This window comes from Oncorhynchus keta, unplaced genomic scaffold (genome assembly GCF_023373465.1).
Source record: "Oncorhynchus keta strain PuntledgeMale-10-30-2019 unplaced genomic scaffold, Oket_V2 Un_contig_10834_pilon_pilon, whole genome shotgun sequence".
Taxonomy (NCBI): domain Eukaryota; kingdom Metazoa; phylum Chordata; class Actinopteri; order Salmoniformes; family Salmonidae; genus Oncorhynchus; species Oncorhynchus keta.
This window is the reverse complement of record NW_026277219.1, coordinates 7,588-25,161: the sequence shown is the minus strand read 5'-3', so window position 1 is coordinate 25,161 and position 17,574 is coordinate 7,588. Positions and strand designations below refer to the sequence as shown.

The 17,574-nt window shown below is 36.7% G+C and overlaps 1 long non-coding RNA gene across 1 annotated transcript; it reads left to right on the top strand.

Annotated features, from left to right (window-relative positions):
• Window positions 1–222: 222 nt before the first annotated feature.
• Window positions 223–16,058, top strand: LOC127917119 (uncharacterized). Its single transcript, XR_008096976.1, has 3 exons — window positions 223–358; window positions 2,585–2,843; window positions 15,547–16,058. It is a non-coding gene; the product is annotated as an uncharacterized LOC127917119 (long non-coding RNA).
• The last annotated feature ends 1,516 nt before the right edge of the window (window positions 16,059–17,574 follow it).

Below are 17,574 nucleotides of genomic sequence, written 5' to 3'. Positions count from 1 at the left end.
ATAGTATGATCTAATATCCTTCTAGGGGTACATCTCAATAATCTAGTCTAATATCCTTCTAGGGGTACATCTCAATAGTATGATCTAATATCCTTCTAGGGGTACATCTCAATAATCTAGTCTAATCTCCTTCTAGGGGTACATCTCAATAATCTGGTCTAATATCCTTCTAGGGTACATCTCAATAATCTAGTCTAATCTCCTTCTTGGGGTATATCTCAATAGTCTAGTCTAATATCCTTCTAGGGGTACATCTCAATAATCTAGTCTAATATCCTTCTAGGGGTACATCTCAATAATCTAGTCTAATCTCCTACTAGGGGTACATCTCAATAATCTAGTCTAATCTCCTTCTAGGGTACATCTCAATAGTGTGGCTCTAATATCCTTCTAGGGGTACATCTCAATAATCTAGTCTAATATCCTTCTAGGGTACATCTCAATAATCTAGTCTAATATCCTTCTAGGGGTACATCTCAATAATCTAGTCTAATATCCTTCTAGGGGTACATCTCAATAATCCAGTCTAATCTCCTACTAGGGGTACATCTCAATAATCTGGTCTAATATCCTTCTAGGGGTACATCTCAATAATCTAGTCTAATCTCCTTCTAGGGGTACATCTCAATAATCTAGTCTAATCTCCTTCTAGGGGTACATCTCAATAATCTAGTCTAATCTCCTTCTAGGGGTACATCTCAATAATCTAGTCTAATATCCTTCTAGGGGTACATCTCAATAATCTAGTCTAATATCCTTCTAGGGGTGCATCTCAATAACGTGGTCTAATCTCCTACTAGGGGTACATCTCAATAATCTAGTCTAATATCCTTCTAGGGGTACATCTCAATAATCTGGTCTAATATCCTTCTAGGGGTACATCTCAATAATCTAGTCTAATATCCTTCTAGGGGTACATCTCAATAATCTGGTCTAATATCCTTCTAGGGGTACATCTCAATAATCTAGTCTAATATCCTTCTAGGGGTACATCTCAATAATCTAGTCTAATATCCTTCTAGGGGTACATCTCAATAATCCAGTCTAATCTCCTACTAGGGGTACATCTCAATAATCTGGTCTAATATCCTTCTAGGGGTACATCTCAATAATCTAGTCTAATCTCCTTCTAGGGGTACATCTCAATAATCTAGTCTAATCTCCTTCTAGGGGTACATCTCAATAATCTAGTCTAATCTCCTTCTAGGGGTACATCTCAATAATCTAGTCTAATCTCCTTCTAGGGGTACATCTCAATAATCTAGTCTAATATCCTTCTAGGGGTGCATCTCAATAACGTGGTCTAATCTCCTACTAGGGGTACATCTCAATAATCTAGTCTAATATCCTTCTAGGGGTACATCTCAATAATCTAGTCTAATATCCTTCTAGGGGTACATCTCAATAATCTAGTCTAATCTCCTTCTAGGGTACATCTCAATAATCTAGTCTAATATCCTTCTAGGGGTACATCTCAATAATCTAGTCTAATATCCTTCTAGGGTACATCTCAATAATCTAGTCTAATATCCTTCTAGGGGTACATCTCAATAATCTAGTCTAATCTCCTTCTAGGGGTACATCTCAATAATCTAGTCTAATATTCTTCTAGGGGTACATCTCAATAATCTAGTCTAATCTCCTTCTAGGGTACATCTCAATAATCTGGTCTAATATCCTTCTAGGGGTACATCTCAATAGTGTGGTCTAATCTCCTACTAGGGGTACATCTCAATAATCTAGTCTAATATCCTTCTAGGGGTACATCTCAATAATCTAGTCTAATATCCTTCTAGGGGTACATCTCAATAATCTAGTCTAATATCCTTCTAGGGGTACATCTCAATAATCTAGTCTAATATCCTTCTAGTACATCTCAATAGTATGATCTAATATCCTTCTAGGGTACATCTCAATAATCTAGTCTAATCTCCTTCTAGGGGTATATCTCAATAGTCTAGTCTAATATCCTTCTAGGGGTACATCTCAATAATCTAGTCTAATATCCTTCTAGGGGTACATCTCAATAATCTAGTCTAATCTCCTACTAGGGTACATCTCAATAATCTGGTCCAATATCCTTCTAGGGGTACATCTCAATAATCTAGTCTAATATCCTTCTAGGGGTACATCTCAATAGTATGATCTAATATCTTTCTAGGGGTACATCTCAATAATCTGGTCTAATATCCTTCTAGGGGTACATCTCAATAGTATGATCTAATATCCTTCTAGGGTACATCTCAATAATCTAGTCTAATATCCTTCTAGGGTACATCTCAATAGTATGATCTAATATCCTTCTAGGGGTACATCTCAATAATCTAGTCTAATATCCTTCTAGGGGTACATCTCAATAGTATGATCTAATATCCTTCTAGGGGTACATCTCAATAATCTAGTCTAATCTCCTTCTAGGGGTACATCTCAATAGTCTAGTCTAATATCCTTCTAGGGGTACATCTCAATAATCTAGTCTAATATCCTTCTAGGGGTACATCTCAATCTAGTCAATAATCTCAATAATCTGGTCTAATATCCTTCTAGGGGTACATCTCAATAATCTAGTCTAATCTCCTTCTAGGGTACATCTCAATAGTGTGGTCTAATATCCTTCTAGGGGTACATCTCAATAATCTAGTCTAATATCCTTCTAGGGGTACATCTCAATAATCTAGTCTAATATCCTTCTAGGGGTACATCTCAATAATCTGGTCTAATATCCTTCTAGGGGTACATCTCAATAATCTAGTCTAATATCCTTCTAGGGGTACATCTCAATAATCTAGTCTAATATCCTTCTAGGGGTACATCTCAATAATCCAGTCTAATCTCCTACTAGGGTACATCTCAATAATCTGGTCTAATATCCTTCTAGGGGTACATCTCAATAATCTAGTCTAATCTCCTTCTAGGGGTACATCTCAATAATCTAGTCTAATCTCCTTCTAGGGGTACATCTCAATAATCTAGTCTAATCTCCTTCTAGGGGTACATCTCAATAATCTAGTCTAATATCCTTCTAGGGGTACATCTCAATAATCTAGTCTAATATCCTTCTAGGGGTACATCTCAATAATCTAGTCTAATATCCTTCTAGGGGTACATCTCAATAGTGTGGTCTAATATCCTTCTAGGGGTACATCTCAATAATCTAGTCTAATATCCTTCTAGGGGTACATCTCAATAATCTAGTCTAATATCCTTCTAGGGGTACATCTCAATAATCTAGTCTAATCTCCTTCTAGGGGTACATCTCAATAATCTGGTCTAATATCCTTCTAGGGGTACATCTCAATAGTGTGGCCTAATCTCCTACTAGGGTACATCTCAATAATCTAGTCTAATATCCTTCTAGGGGTACATCTCAATAATCTAGTCTAATATCCTTCTAGGGGTACATCTCAATAATCTAGTCTAATATCCTTCTAGGGTACATCTCAATAATCTAGTCTAATATCCTTCTAGGGGTACATCTCAATAGTATGATCTAATATCCTTCTAGGGGTACATCTCAATAATCTAGTCTAATCTCCTTCTAGGGGTATATCTCAATAGTCTAGTCTAATATCCTTCTAGGGGTACATCTCAATAATCTAGTCTAATATCCTTCTAGGGGTACATCTCAATAATCTAGTCTAATCTCCTACTAGGGGTACATCTCAATAATCTGGCTAATATCCTTCTAGGGGTACATCTCAATAATCTAGTCTAATCTCCTTCTAGGGGTACATCTCAATAGTGTGGTCTAATATCCTTCTAGGGGTACATCTCAATAATCTAGTCTAATATCCTTCTAGGGGTACATCTCAATAATCTAGTCTAATATCCTTCTAGGGGTACATCTCAATAATCTAGTCTAATATCCTTCTAGGGTACATCTCAATAATCTAGTCTAATATCCTTCTAGGGGTACATCTCAATAATCTGGTCTAATATCCTTCTAGGGGTACATCTCAATAATCTAGTCTAATATCCTTCTAGGGGTACATCTCAATAATCTAGTCTAATATCCTTCTAGGGGTACATCTCAATAATCCAGTCTACTCTCCTACTAGGGGTACATCTCAATAATCTGGTCTAATATCCTTCTAGGGGTACATCTCAATAATCTAGTCTAATCTCCTTCTAGGGGTACATCTCAATAATCTAGTCTAATCTCCTTCTAGGGGTACATCTCAATAATCTAGTCTAATATCCTTCTAGGGGTACATCTCAATAATCTAGTCTAATATCCTTCTAGGGGTACATCTCAATAATCTAGTCTAATCTCCTTCTAGGGGTACATCTCAATAATCTAGTCTAATATCCTTCTAGGGGTACATCTCAATAATCTAGTCTAATATCCTTCTAGGGTGCATCTCAATAATCGTGGTCTAATCTCCTACTAGGGGTACATCTCAATAATCTAGTCTAATATCCTTCTAGGGGTACATCTCAATAATCTAGTCTAATATCCTTCTAGGGGTACATCTCAATAATCTAGTCTAATCTCCTTCTAGGGGTACATCTCAATAATCTAGTCTAATATCCTTCTAGGGGTACATCTCAATAATCTAGTCTAATCTCCTTCTAGGGGTACATCTCAATAATCTGGTCTAATATCCTTCTAGGGGTACATCTCAATAGTGTGGTCTAATCTCCTACTAGGGGTACATCTCAATAATCTAGTCTAATATCCTTCTAGGGGTACATCTCAATAATCTAGTCTAATATCCTTCTAGGGGTACATCTCAATAATCTAGTCTAATATCCTTCTAGGGGTACATCTCAATAATCTAGTCTAATATCCTTCTAGGGGTACATCTCAATAGTATGATCTAATATCCTTCTAGGGGTACATCTCAATAATCTAGTCTAATATCCTTCTAGGGGTATATCTCAATAGTCTAGTCTAATATCCTTCTAGGGGTACATCTCAATAATCTAGTCTAATATCCTTCTAGGGGTACATCTCAATAATCTAGTCTAATATCCTTCTAGGGGTACATCTCAATAATCTAGTCTAATCTCCTACTAGGGGTACATCTCAATAATCTGGTCTAATATCCTTCTAGGGGTACATCTCAATAATCTAGTCTAATATCCTTCTAGGGGTACATCTCAATAGTATGATCTAATATCCTTCTAGGGGTACATCTCAATAATCTAGTCTAATATCCTTCTAGGGGTACATCTCAATAGTATGATCTAATATCCTTCTAGGGGTACATCTCAATAATCTGGTCTAATATCCTTCTAGGGATACATCTCAATAATCTAGTCTAATATCCTTCTAGGGGTACATCTCAATAATCTGGTCTAATATCCTTCTAGGGGTACATCTCAATAATCTAGTCTAATATCCTTCTAGGGGTACATCTCAATAATCTAGTCTAATATCCTTCTAGGGGTACATCTCAATAATCTAGTCTAATATCCTTCTAGGGGTACATCTCAATAATCTAGTCTAATATCCTTCTAGGGGTACATCTCAATAATCTAGTCTAATCTCCTTCTAGGGTACATCTCAATAATCTAGTCTAATCTCCTTCTAGGGGTACATCTCAATAATCTAGTCTAATCTCCTTCTAGGGGTACATCTCAATAATCTAGTCTAATCTCCTTCTAGGGGTACATCTCAATAATCTAGTCTAATATCCTTCTAGGGGTGCATCTCAATAACGTGGTCTAATCTCCTACTAGGGGTACATCTCAATAATCTAGTCTAATATCCTTCTAGGGGTACATCTCAATAATCTAGTCTAATATCCTTCTAGGGGTACATCTCAATAATCTAGTCTAATCTCCTTCTAGGGGTACATCTCAATAATCTAGTCTAATATCCTTCTAGGGGTACATCTCAATAATCTAGTCTAATCTCCTTCTAGGGGTACATCTCAATAATCTGGTCTAATATCCTTCTAGGGGTACATCTCAATAGTGTGGCTAATCTCCTACTAGGGTACATCTCAATAATCTAGTCTAATATCCTTCTAGGGGTACATCTCAATAATCTAGTCTAATATCCTTCTAGGGGTACATCTCAATAGTCTAGTCTAATATCCTTCTAGGGGTACATCTCAATAATCTAGTCTAATATCCTTCTAGGGGTACATCTCAATAATCTAGTCTAATCTCCTTCTAGGGGTACATCTCAATAGTGTGGTCTAATATCCTTCTAGGGGTACATCTCAATAATCTAGTCTAATATCCTTCTAGGGGTACATCTCAATAATCTAGTCTAATATCCTTCTAGGGGTACATCTCAATAATCTAGTCTAATATCCTTCTAGGGGTACATCTCAATAATCTAGTCTAATATCCTTCTAGGGTACATCTCAATAATCTGGTCTAATATCCTTCTAGGGGTACATCTCAATAATCTAGTCTAATATCCTTCTAGGGGTACATCTCAATAATCTAGTCTAATATCCTTCTAGGGGTACATCTCAATAATCCAGTCTACTCTCCTACTAGGGGTACATCTCAATAATCTGGTCTAATATCCTTCTAGGGGTACATCTCAATAATCTAGTCTAATCTCCTTCTAGGGGTACATCTCAATAATCTAGTCTAATCTCCTTCTAGGGGTACATCTCAATAATCTAGTCTAATCTCCTTCTAGGGGTACATCTCAATAATCTAGTCTAATCTCCTTCTAGGGGTACATCTCAATAATCTAGTCTAATCTCCTTCTAGGGGTACATCTCAATAATCTAGTCTAATATCCTTCTAGGGGTACATCTCAATAATCTAGTCTAATATCCTTCTAGGGGTGCATCTCAATAACGTGGTCTAATCTCCTACTAGGGGTACATCTCAATAATCTAGTCTAATATCCTTCTAGGGGTACATCTCAATAATCTAGTCTAATATCCTTCTAGGGGTACATCTCAATAATCTAGTCTAATCTCCTTCTAGGGGTACATCTCAATAATCTAGTCTAATATCCTTCTAGGGGTACATCTCAATAATCTAGTCTAATCTCCTTCTAGGGGTACATCTCAATAATCTGGTCTAATATCCTTCTAGGGGTACATCTCAATAGTGTGGCTAATCTCCTACTAGGGGTACATCTCAATAATCTAGTCTAATATCCTTCTAGGGGTACATCTCAATAATCTAGTCTAATATCCTTCTAGGGTACATCTCAATAATCTAGTCTAATATCCTTCTAGGGGTACATCTCAATAATCTAGTCTAATATCCTTCTAGGGGTACATCTCAATAGTATGATCTAATATCCTTCTAGGGGTACATCTCAATAATCTAGTCTAATCTCCTTCTAGGGGTATATCTCAATAGTCTAGTCTAATATCCTTCTAGGGGTACATCTCAATAATCTAGTCTAATATCCTTCTAGGGGTACATCTCAATAATCTAGTCTAATCTCCTACTAGGGGTACATCTCAATAATCTGGTCTAATATCCTTCTAGGGGTACATCTCAATAATCTAGTCTAATATCCTTCTAGGGGTACATCTCAATAGTATGATCTAATATCCTTCTAGGGGTACATCTCAATAATCTAGTCTAATATCCTTCTAGGGGTACATCTCAATAGTATGATCTAATATCCTTCTAGGGGTACATCTCAATAATCTGGTCTAATATCCTTCTAGGGATACATCTCAATAATCTAGTCTAATATCCTTCTAGGGGTACATCTCAATAATCTGGTCTAATATCCTTCTAGGGTACATCTCAATAATCTAGTCTAATATCCTTCTAGGGGTACATCTCAATAATCCAGTCTAATCTCCTACTAGGGGTACATCTCAATAATCTGGTCTAATATCCTTCTAGGGATACATCTCAATAATCTAGTCTAATATCCTTCTAGGGGTACATCTCAATAATCTGGTCTAATATCCTTCTAGGGGTACATCTCAATAATCTAGTCTAATATCCTTCTAGGGGTACATCTCAATAATCTAGTCTAATATCCTTCTAGGGGTACATCTCAATAATCTAGTCTAATATCCTTCTAGGGGTACATCTCAATAATCTAGTCTAATATCCTTCTAGGGGTACATCTCAATAATCCAGTCTAATCTCCTACTAGGGGTACATCTCAATAATCTGGTCTAATATCCTTCTAGGGGTACATCTCAATAATCTAGTCTAATCTCCTTCTAGGGGTACATCTCAATAATCTAGTCTAATCTCCTTCTAGGGGTACATCTCAATAATCTAGTCTAATCTCCTTCTAGGGGTACATCTCAATAATCTAGTCTAATCTCCTTCTAGGGGTACATCTCAATAATCTAGTCTAATCTCCTTCTAGGGGTACATCTCAATAATCTAGTCTAATATCCTTCTAGGGGTGCATCTCAATAACGTGGTCTAATCTCCTACTAGGGGTACATCTCAATAATCTAGTCTAATATCCTTCTAGGGGTACATCTCAATAATCTAGTCTAATATCCTTCTAGGGGTACATCTCAATAATCTAGTCTAATCTCCTTCTAGGGGTACATCTCAATAATCTAGTCTAATATCCTTCTAGGGTACATCTCAATAATCTAGTCTAATATCCTTCTAGGGGTACATCTCAATAATCTGGTCTAATATCCTTCTAGGGGTACATCTCAATAGTGTGGTCTAATCTCCTACTAGGGGTACATCTCAATAATCTAGTCTAATATCCTTCTAGGGGTACATCTCAATAATCTAGTCTAATATCCTTCTAGGGGTACATCTCAATAATCTAGTCTAATCTCCTACTAGGGGTACATCTCAATAATCTGGTCTAATATCCTTCTAGGGGTACATCTCAATAATCTAGTCTAATATCCTTCTAGGGGTACATCTCAATAGTATGATCTAATATCTTTCTAGGGGTACATCTCAATAATCTGGTCTAATATCTTTATAGGGGTACATCTCAATAATCTAGTCTAATCTCCTTCTAGGGGTACATCTCAATAATCTAGTCTAATATCCTTCTAGGGGTACATCTCAATAATCTGTTCTAATATCCTTCTAGGGGTACATCTCAATAGTATGATCTAATATCCTTATAGGGGTACATCTCAATAATCTAGTCTAATCTCTTTCTAGGGGTACATCTCAATAGTGTGGTCTAATATCCTTATAGGGGTACATCTCAATAATCTAGTCTAATATCCTTATAGGGGTACATCTCAATAATCTAGTCTAATATCCTTCTAGGGGTACATCTCAATAATCTAGTCTAATATCCTTCTAGGGGTACATCTCAATAATCTAGTCTAATCTCCTTCTAGGTACATCTCAATAATCTAGTCTAATATCCTTCTAGGGGTACATCTCAATAATCTAGTCTAATATCCTTCTAGGGGTACATCTCAATAATCTAGTCTAATATCCTTCTAGGGGTACATCTCAATAATCTAGTCTAATCTCCTTCTAGGGGTATATCTCAATAGTCTAGTCTAATATCCTTCTAGGGGTACATCTCAATAATCTAGTCTAATATCCTTCTAGGGGTACATCTCAATAATCTAGTCTAATCTCCTACTAGGGGTACATCTCAATAATCTGGTCTAATATCCTTCTAGGGGTACATCTCAATAATCTAGTCTAATATCCTTCTAGGGGTACATCTCAATAGTATGATCTAATATCTTTCTAGGGGTACATCTCAATAATCTGGTCTAATATCCTTCTAGGGGTACATCTCAATAGTATGATCTAATATCCTTCTAGGGGTACATCTCAATAATCTAGTCTAATATCCTTCTAGGGTACATCTCAATAATCTGTTCTAATATCCTTCTAGGGGTACATCTCAATAATCTGGTCTAACATCCTTCTAGGGGTACATCTCAATAATCTGTTCTAATCTCCTTCTAGGGGTACATCTCAATAATCTAGTCTAATATCCTTCTAGGGGTACATCTCAATAGTGTGGTCTAATATCCTTCTAGGGGTACATCTCAATAGTATGGTCTAAACTCCTTCTAGGGGTACATCTCAATAAGGTGGTCTAATATCCTTCTAGGGGTACATCTCAATAATCTAGTCTCATATCCTTCTAGCGGTACATCTCAATAATCTAGTCTCATATCCTTCTAGGGGTACATCTCAATAATCTAGTCTAATATCCTTCTAGGGGTACATCTCAATAATCTGGTCTAATATCCTTCTAGGGGTACATCTCAATAATCTAGTCTAATATCCTTCTAGGGGTACATCTCAATAATCTAGTCTAATATCCTTCTAGGGGTACATCTCAATAATCTAGTCTAATCTCCTACTAGGGGTACATCTCAATAATCTGGTCTAATATCCTTCTAGGGGTACATCTCAATAATCTAGTCTAATCTCCTTCTAGGGGTACATCTCAATAATCTAGTCTAATCTCCTTCTAGGGGTACATCTCAATAATCTAGTCTAATATCCTTCTAGGGGTACATCTCAATAATCTAGTCTAATATCCTTCTAGGGGTACATCTCAATAATCTAGTCTAATCTCCTACTAGGGGTACATCTCAATAATCTGGTCTAATATCCTTCTAGGGGTACATCTCAATAATCTAGTCTAATCTCCTTCTAGGGGTACATCTCAATAATCTAGTCTAATCTCCTTCTAGGGGTACATCTCAATAATCTAGTCTAATATCCTTCTAGGGTGCATCTCAATAACGTGGTCTAATCTCCTACTAGGGGTACATCTCAATAATCTAGTCTAATATCCTTCTAGGGGTACATCTCAATAATCTAGTCTAATCTCCTTCTAGGGGTATATCTCAATAGTCTAGTCTAATATCCTTCTAGGGGTACATCTCAATAATCTAGTCTAATATCCTTCTAGGGGTACATCTCAATAGTCTAGTCTAATATCCTTCTAGGGGTACATCTCAATAATCTAGTCTAATATCCTTCTAGGGTACATCTCAATAGTCTAGTCTAATATCCTTCTAGGGGTACATCTCAATAATCTGGTCTAATATCCTTCTAGGGGTACATCTCAATAATCTAGTCTAATATCCTTCTAGGGGTACATCTCAATAGTATGATCTAATATCTTTCTAGGGGTACATCTCAATAATCTGGTCTAATATCCTTCTAGGGGTACATCTCAATAGTATGATCTAATATCCTTCTAGGGGTACATCTCAATAATCTAGTCTAATATCCTTCTAGGGGTACATCTCAATAATCTGGTCTAATATCCTTCTAGGGGTACATCTCAATAGTATGATCTAATATCCTTCTAGGGGTACATCTCAATAATCTAGTCTAATCTCCTTCTAGGGGTACATCTCAATAGTGTGGTCTAATATCCTTCTAGGGTACATCTCAATAATCTAGTCTAATATCCTTCTAGGGGTACATCTCAATAATCTGGTCTAATATCCTTCTAGGGGTACATCTCAATAATCTAGTCTAATATCCTTCTAGGGGTACATCTCAATAATCTAGTCTAATATCCTTCTAGGGGTACATCTCAATAATCTAGTCTAATATCCTTCTAGGGGTACATCTCAATAATCTGGTCTAATATCCTTCTAGGGGTACATCTCAATAATCTAGTCTAATATCCTTCTAGGGGTACATCTCAATAATCTAGTCTAATATCCTTCTAGGGGTACATCTCAATAATCTAGTCTAATCTCCTACTAGGGGTACATCTCAATAATCTGGTCTAATATCCTTCTAGGGCTACATCTCAATAATCTAGTCTAATCTCCTTCTAGGGTACATCTCAATAATCTAGTCTAATCTCCTTCTAGGGGTACAGATCTCAATAATCTAGTCTAATATCCTTCTAGGGGTACATCTCAATAATCTAGTCTAATATCCTTCTAGGGGTACATCTCAATAATCTAGTCTAATCTCCTACTAGGGGTACATCTCAATAATCTGGTCTAATATCCTTCTAGGGGTACATCTCAATAATCTAGTCTAATCTCCTTCTAGGGGTACATCTCAATAATCTAGTCTAATCTCCTTCTAGGGGTACATCTCAATAATCTAGTCTAATATCCTTCTAGGGGTGCATCTCAATAACGTGGTCTAATCTCCTACTAGGGGTACATCTCAATAATCTAGTCTAATATCCTTCTAGGGGTACATCTCAATAATCTAGTCTAATATCCTTCTAGGGGTACATCTCAATAATCTAGTCTAATCTCCTTCTAGGGGTACATCTCAATAATCTAGTCTAATATCCTTCTAGGGGTACATCTCAATAATCTAGTCTAATCTCCTTCTAGGGGTACATCTCAATAATCTAGTCTAATCTCCTTCTAGGGGTACATCTCAATAATCTGGTCTAATATCCTTCTAGGGGTACATCTCAATAGTGTGGTCTAATCTCCTACTAGGGGTACATCTCAATAATCTAGTCTAATATCCTTCTAGGGTACATCTCAATAATCTAGTCTAATATCCTTCTAGGGTACATCTCAATAATCTAGTCTAATATCCTTCTAGGGGTACATCTCAATAATCTAGTCTAATATCCTTCTAGGGTACATCTCAATAGTATGATCTAATATCCTTCTAGGGGTACATCTCAATAATCTTGTCTAATCTCCTTCTAGGGGTATATCTCAATAGTCTAGTCTAATATCCTTCTAGGGGTACATCTCAATAATCTAGTCTAATATCCTTCTAGGGGTACATCTCAATAATCTAGTCTAATATCCTTCTAGGGGTACATCTCAATAATCTAGTCTAATATCCTTCTAGGGGTACATCTCAATAATCTAGTCTAATATCCTTCTAGGGGTACATCTCAATAATCTGGTCTAATATCCTTCTAGGGGTACATCTCAATAATCTAGTGTAATATCCTTCTAGGGGTACATCTCAATAATCTAGTCTAATATCCTTCTAGGGGTACATCTCAATAATCTAGTCTAATCTCCTACTAGGGGTACATCTCAATAATCTGGCTCTAATATCCTTCTAGGGGTACATCTCAATAATCTAGTCTAATCTCCTTCTAGGGGTACATCTCAATAATCTAGTCTAATCTCCTTCTAGGGGTACATCTCAATAATCTAGTCTAATATCCTTCTAGGGGTACATCTCAATAATCTAGTCTAATATCCTTCTAGGGGTACATCTCAATAATCTAGTCTAATCTCCTACTAGGGGTACATCTCAATAATCTGGTCTAATATCCTTCTAGGGGTACATCTCAATAATCTAGTCTAATCTCCTTCTAGGGGTACATCTCAATAATCTAGTCTAATCTCCTTCTAGGGGTACATCTCAATAATCTAGTCTAATATCCTTCTAGGGGTGCATCTCAATAACGTGGTCTAATCTCCTACTAGGGGTACATCTCAATAATCTAGTCTAATATCCTTCTAGGGGTACATCTCAATAATCTAGTCTAATATCCTTCTAGGGGTACATCTCAATAATCTAGTCTAATATCCTTCTAGGGGTACATCTCAATAATCTAGTCTAATATCCTTCTAGGGGTACATCTCAATAATCTAGTCTAATATCCTTCTAGGGGTACATCTCAATAATCTAGTCTAATCTCCTTCTAGGGGTACATCTCAATAATCTAGTCTAATATCCTTCTAGGGGTACATCTCAATAGTATGATCTAATATCCTTCTAGGGGTACATCTCAATAATCTAGTCTAATCTCCTTCTAGGGGTATATCTCAATAGTCTAGTCTAATATCCTTCTAGGGGTACATCTCAATAATCTAGTCTAATATCCTTCTAGGGGTACATCTCAATAATCTAGTCTAATATCCTTCTAGGGGTACATCTCAATAGTATGATCTAATATCCTTCTAGGGGTACATCTCAATAATCTAGTCTAATCTCCTTCTAGGGGTATATCTCAATAGTCTAGTCTAATATCCTTCTAGGGGTACATCTCAATAATCTAGTCTAATATCCTTCTAGGGGTACATCTCAATAATCTAGTCTAATCTCCTACTAGGGGTACATCTCAATAATCTGGTCTAATATCCTTCTAGTGGTACATCTCAATAATCTAGTCTAATATCCTTCTAGGGGTACATCTCAATAGTGTGGTCTAATATCCTTCTAGGGGTACATCTCAATAATCTAGTCTAATATCCTTCTAGGGGTACATCTCAATAATCTAGTCTAATCTCCTACTAGGGGTACATCTCAATAATCTAGTCTAATATCCTTCTAGGGGTACATCTCAATAATCTAGTCTAATATCCTTCTAGGGGTACATCTCAATAATCCGGTCTAATCTCCTACTAGGGGTACATCTCAATAATCTGGTCTAATATCCTTCTAGGGGTACATCTCAATAATCTAGTCTAATCTCCTTCTAGGGGTACATCTCAATAATCTAGTCTAATCTCCTTCTAGGGGTACATCTCAATAATCTAGTCTAATCTCCTTCTAGGGGTACATCTCAATAATCTAGTCTAATCTCCTTCTAGGGGTACATCTCAATAATCTAGTCTAATCTCCTTCTAGGGGTACATCTCAATAATCTAGTCTAATATCCTTCTAGGGGTGCATCTCAATAACGTGGTCTAATCTCCTACTAGGGGTACATCTCAATAATCTAGTCTAATATCCTTCTAGGGTACATCTCAATAATCTAGTCTAATATCCTTCTAGGGGTACATCTCAATAATCTAGTCTAATCTCCTTCTAGGGGTACATCTCAATAATCTAGTCTAATATCCTTCTAGGGGTACATCTCAATAATCTAGTCTAATCTCCTTCTAGGGGTACATCTCAATAATCTAGTCTAATCTCCTTCTAGGGTACATCTCAATAATCTGGTCTAATCTCCTTCTAGGGGTACATCTCAATAATCTGGTCTAATATCCTTCTAGGGGTACATCTCAATAGTGTGGTCTAATCTCCTACTAGGGGTACATCTCAATAATCTAGTCTAATATCCTTCTAGGGTACATCTCAATAATCTAGTCTAATATCCTTCTAGGGGTACATCTCTATAATCTAGTCTAATATCCTTCTAGGGGTACATCTCAATAATCTAGTCTAATATCCTTCTAGGGGTACATCTCAATAGTATGATCTAATATCCTTCTAGGGGTACATCTCAATAATCTTGTCTAATCTCCTTCTAGGGGTATATCTCAATAGTCTAGTCTAATATCCTTCTAGGGGTACATCTCAATAATCTAGTCTAATATCCTTCTAGGGGTACATCTCAATAATCTAGTCTAATCTCCTTCTAGGGGTACATCTCAATAGTGTGGTCTAATATCCTTCTAGGGGTACATCTCAATAATCTAGTCTAATATCCTTCTAGGGGTACATCTCAATAATCTAGTCTAATATCCTTCTAGGGGTACATCTCAATAATCTGGTCTAATATCCTTCTAGGGGTACATCTCAATAATCTAGTCTAATATCCTTCTAGGGTACATCTCAATAATCTAGTCTAATATCCTTCTAGGGGTACATCTCAATAATCTAGTCTAATATCCTTCTAGGGGTACATCTCAATAATCTGGTCTAATATCCTTCTAGGGGTACATCTCAATAATCTAGTCTAATATCCTTCTAGGGGTACATCTCAATAATCTAGTCTAATATCCTTCTAGGGGTACATCTCAATAATCTAGTCTAATCTCCTACTAGGGTACATCTCAATAATCTGGTCTAATATCCTTCTAGGGGTACATCTCAATAATCTAGTCTAATCTCCTTCTAGGGGTACATCTCAATAATCTAGTCTAATCTCCTTCTAGGGGTACATCTCAATAATCTAGTCTAATATCCTTCTAGGGGTACATCTCAATAATCTAGTCTAATCTCCTTCTAGGGGTACATCTCAATAATCTAGTCTAATCTCCTTCTAGGGGTACATCTCAATAATCTGGTCTAATATCCTTCTAGGGGTACATCTCAATAGTGTGGTCTAATCTCCTACTAGGGGTACATCTCAATAATCTAGTCTAATATCCTTCTAGGGGTACATCTCAATAATCTAGTCTAATATCCTTCTAGGGGTACATCTCAATAATCTAGTCTAATCTCCTACTAGGGGTACATCTCAATAATCTGGTCTAATATCCTTCTAGGGGTACATCTCAATAATCTAGTCTAATCTCCTTCTAGGGGTACATCTCAATAATCTAGTCTAATCTCCTTCTAGGGTACATCTCAATAATCTAGTCTAATATCCTTCTAGGGGTACATCTCAATAATCTAGTCTAATATCCTTCTAGGGGTACATCTCAATAATATAGTCTAATCTCCTACTAGGGGTACATCTCAATAATCTGGTCTAATATCCTTCTAGGGGTACATCTCAATAATCTAGTCTAATCTCCTTCTAGGGGTACATCTCAATAATCTAGTCTAATCTCCTTCTAGGGGTACATCTCAATAATCTAGTCTAATATCCTTCTAGGGGTGCATCTCAATAACGTGGTCTAATCTCCTACTAGGGGTACATCTCAATAATCTAGTCTAATATCCTTCTAGGGGTACATCTCAATAATCTAGTCTAATATCCTTCTAGGGTACATCTCAATAATCTAGTCTAATCTCCTTCTAGGGGTACATCTCAATAATCTAGTCTAATATCCTTCTAGGGGTACATCTCAATAATCTAGTCTAATCTCCTTCTAGGGGTACATCTCAATAATCTAGTCTAATCTCCTTCTAGGGGTACATCTCAATAATCTAGTCTAATCTCCTTCTAGGGGTACATCTCAATAATCTGGTCTAATATCCTTCTAGGGGTACATCTCAATAGTGTGGTCTAATCTCCTACTAGGGTACATCTCAATAATCTAGTCTAATATCCTTCTAGGGGTACATCTCAATAATCTAGTCTAATATCCTTCTAGGGGTACATCTCAATAATCTAGTCTAATATCCTTCTAGGGGTACATCTCAATAATCTAGTCTAATATCCTTCTAGGGGTACATCTCAATAATCTAGTCTAATATCCTTCTAGGGGTACATCTCAATAATATAGTCTAATATCCTTCTAGGGGTATATCTCAATAGTCTAGTCTAATCTCCTTCTAGGGGTACATCTCAATAGTGTGGTCTAATCTCCTTCTAGGGGTGCATCTCAATAATCTAGTCTAATATCCTTCTAGGGGTACATCTCAATAATCTAGTCTAATATCCTTCTAGGGGTACATCTCAATAATCTAGTCTAATATCCTTCTAGGGGTACATCTCAATAATCTAGTCTAATCTCCTACTAGGGGTACATCTCAATAATCTGGTCTAATATCCTTCTAGGGGTACATCTCAATAATCTAGTCTAATCTCCTTCTAGGGGTACATCTCAATAATCTAGTCTAATCTCCTTCTAGGGGTACATCTCAATAATCTAGTCTAATATCCTTCTAGGGGTACATCTCAATAATCTAGTCTAATCTCCTTCTAGGGGTACATCTCAATAATCTAGTCTAATCTCCTTCTAGGGTACATCTCAATAATCTAGTCTAATCTCCTTCTAGGGGTACATCTCAATAATCTGGTCTAATATCCTTCTAGGGTACATCTCAATAGTGTGGTCTAATCTCCTACTAGGGGTACATCTCAATAATCTAGTCTAATATCCTTCTAGGGGTACATCTCAATAATCTAGTCTAATATCCTTCTAGGGGTACATCTCAATAATCTAGTCTAATCTCCTTCTA